Source organism: Eubalaena glacialis, chromosome 16 (assembly GCF_028564815.1).
Source record: "Eubalaena glacialis isolate mEubGla1 chromosome 16, mEubGla1.1.hap2.+ XY, whole genome shotgun sequence".
Lineage (NCBI taxonomy): Eukaryota > Metazoa > Chordata > Mammalia > Artiodactyla > Balaenidae > Eubalaena > Eubalaena glacialis.
Window position 1 is genome coordinate 85,542,912 of NC_083731.1, and position 3,966 is coordinate 85,546,877.

Consider the following 3,966-nt stretch of genomic DNA (forward strand, 5'->3'; position numbering starts at 1 on the left):
CGTTCGTTAGAAATCGGAACCTCGGACCTGCTTGAATCGGAGAGGTCTCCAGGTGATTTGACGCACATCGGAATTTGAGAAGCACTGTTCAGAGGCTTGAATGGTATGGGTATCTCTGTTTACGTGGACCACATGTTTAAAGGACATCCTTGGATGAGGATAACAATGACAGGATGGTCTGATGTTCCCCCAGGTGTGTACTTTTCACAGACCGCACCACTTTGAATCATTTGGCAAGCCCCTGTCTGATGGTGATGAGCAGTCCCTGCAAAGAAGTGCAGTTTTGAAAACAAACCGGGACTCCCACGAGGATAATGGCCTGTCTTGTCGGGTGTCATGAGGACTGGGAGAGGGAGTCTGGGACACACATCCACATGCTGCTTTTCTTCTTTGCTGGTCCAACCCCTCTTCAGGGGATAGGTCCGCAGACATCCCTCCTACAACTCTGCGCATCTTAAATGGTTTCCCCGGTGCCGGTTGCGGCTACTTCCTCCGCATTCCGCTGCCCCCTGGCCGTGGCGGGGTTGCGTGGTAAGCCTCTTCCTCTTCCGCCCTTCTCTTGGCCTCCTGACGCACACCGTGCCCCGTGCCTCTGCTCCTGCCTTCCCAACTTCTCCCATCCCCTTAACCAACTGTTCTTCACACCTTCTTCTCCGCACCCACGTCTTCGTGTTCAGCCCTCTGATGTGAGGTATTGCAGCGGGGAGCACCGACTTTGAAGTCTAAGTCTACATTTACTAACTGTAGGACTTTGGATAAGGTTCTTTGAATCTCTTTTCTTACCTTTAAACTGGACCGTTGGAGTCATTCTTGGAATGAATGAGACTGTATTAACCGATAGTTCCATTTATTATGTGCCACCCCCTGAGCCAAGCACATTTACCAGCAACTCTTAGTTCTCCCAACAACTCTGCATGTAAAGAAGCTGATACAATCCAGGCCGTGCCTTTTCTTTCTTTTTCTTTCTTTCCTATGAACTGATCCATCGTCCACCTCTATCCTCTCTGCAGTTTACTCTTCAATGTGTTTTCAACATCCCACATTTCTAAATGAGGAGTGGATTTTTTTTTTTTTTACTAAAGTAAATAACATCAAGCAGTCACCTCCAACTCAACATTATTTGCAAGTTAAACAATCTTACCATCTCCACCTGGTTACACCTCCCTCCCTCCCGCCTGCTCCCTGCCTCTTTCTTGCCATTGGCAGTGTGACCCTGTCTCCCACCCACGAAAATGTAGAACAGTGGTTCTCACCCTGGCAGCACATTGGAGTCACCAGGAGCTTCTGAACAGGATGTCTCTTGGGCCCCACCCACACCAGTGCAATCAGCCTTGTCCCTCCTCCTTCCTCGCCCATCCCTGGCCTGGCCGACTTGTACACCTGCCTGTCCGTTCCCTCCCACCTGCTGCCCAGCTTTGCTTTGCTCTGAGCCTGGACACCTGAAACAGCCTCTCAACCGCTTTCCTACCTTAACACTCTCCTGCCTCTAATCTCTCCGTAAAACACCTGAGACTTTCCAGGTTGAAGTCTGCAAGACTGGCATTTGCAAAGCATTTTTATTCCTCTTAGCTATTATTCCTACAATTCAGGTAAAAGCACTCAGGTGGGAAATGGGGTCCCCAGGCTCAGGCCCCCTTCAGGCCCCAAATGGGCTTGGTAGTTTGGCAACCCAACTCTGAATCCTGGCTCTACCATTTCCTATTTGGCCTCGAGAGAGTTATTTAATTCCTCTGAAGTGTGTGTTATCTGTACAATGGGGATAATGATATCTATGCCACAGTGTTGCTGGGAGATTTATATGAGACAATTAATTCATGTGAGGAGCTTAGCTCAGGGCTCAACATAATACGTAATCAAAAATTAGTAGCCTTTATTTTTTTCCCCACTTGCTGCTGGCTTATGCCTTCTATTCTCACCCTTGAGTTGTGGTTGGCAGGCTGCTATGATGGGGCTTATGCCTTCTATTCTCACCCTTGAGTTGTGGTTGGCAGGCTGCTGTGACGGCTCCCAGTGACCACTGCTTACTGGTATTCACATCCTTGTGTGATTACCCCCTCCTTGGGGTAGACTGGACCCTGTGAACTGTTTCTAACTAATAACATAAGGCAAAGGCGATGGGATGTGATTAGGTTACAAAACACTGGGACTTTCGTCTTCCTAACAGACCTTCATTCCCTTCTGGGCTTGTGCACTGTGACAAAACAGCAACCACACCGGAGGAACCCACAGGGCAAAGAACTGAGGGTGGCCAACAGCCAACTAGGAACTGAGGCCCTCGGTCCAGCAGCCCTGGAGGAACTGAATCCTGCCGACGACCATGTGAGCTTAGAAGCAGATCCTGCCCCAGCCAAATCTTGGGATGAGACCCTAACCCTGGCTGACTCCTTCACTGCAGCCTGGGAGAGACCCTAAAGCAGAGAACCTGGGTAAGCCATGCCCAGATTCCTGACCTGCAGAAATTGTGAGATAATAAGTGTGTGTTTGTTTATGCCACTAAATTTGGGGCTGATTTGTCATGCAGCATAACTAACACATAGTTACATTACACAAAATAACTCTAGACCTGGCAGTCCTGAACTCACACTAAGGAGAGGGCATCTGAACAGAGAGGGTTCTGACAGGAGGGGGACTCTGACCCAGCATCCAACCATCACACAAGTTTCTTCCTATCCAAAAATCACAGTGTGACAAGAACGCATGTAGTTATGGTGATAACTGGACAAAACAGCTTGAATGTGGACTGCCCTTCAATATGTGGTCCCTTTAATCCCGATTTTATTCTTATCTTCTAATGTTTACTTCTCCCGGTTTGGTCCAGCACAGCCAAGGTGGTCAGCTAGGGCCAGTGTCCTAGCAGATCAAGCAAAGCACCAGGACATCATCCCTGAAACCCACCTTTAACCTGAAGCTCTGTTCCTTCTTTTATAGGCATGCGGTAGAAAGACTTTTGGATTCAGCCCCAATTGCCACTAACTACTTGAGTATGACTTTGGGCAACTCTCCCCAACCTGCTTTGCCTAGTCTATGAAATAGAGACCCTGCCCTGCCTTCCTCTCACAGTTGTTATGGGCATCATATGGGAACCTGGAGAGTTAACTGACCTCTCTGAACCTCAGTTCTTCATCAGCCAATTGAGGACAATAGTACCTACTTCACAGATTGTGAGGATTAACAAGAAAATACATGTAAAACACCTTTGCCAACCATGAAGTGCTAGCCATCTGTAAACTGTTACTGACACTAGGTTCTCAAATATTGGCTCAAACAAAAAGTGAATGAGCCAAGGTCAGCCCAAGGATGGCCAAGGTAGGATTGAGCAAGAGAGATTCCACCCCTCGGCCACATCCTCAATATAGCCCGTCTCCCCTGTCCCTCAGGGAGCCTCCGGGGTCACTGATCATCTAACCAGTCAGGAGAGGTCCCCCAGGCATCACCTGTACCTTTGTCCTTGCTCCTCTGTCAGCAGAGTCCTTGCCCTCTTGCAGCATCTGTTCTTGGACCACCTCCCACCCCCGCCACGACTTCCCCTGGAACCATCAGTGGACAGTGGGAGACGCGAGACACCTCCCTTCTTGGTTGTCCGCTCACCATGCAATTCCAGCCTGGCTTCTCCAATTAGCCCTCCTCTTGCTTCAGTGTGATCATCGAATTTTCCTGTAGCTGTAATTGCCCCACCAGGGTACCGCCGCGGGCCTGTGCTTAATCACTCCCACCCACTTCAAACCCATCTGAGCCGGGAGCAGCCGGATTCCATCTAGTAAGCGAGACCTAATTGCTCTCTGATTACCCACAGGGTCAGGTGCTTGAATGCTCACAGTTTCCATCCACAGCCCGCGCAAGATTTTTGCGTTTGATAATTTCCTCCAGCAGCTTTTTTCACCGAGCCCCCAGAGACGCCCCCGGCAGAGCTGAACGGGAGTCCTCGCCCCATTTATGGATGGCTCCTTGGTTTACCCTAGGGGTGGA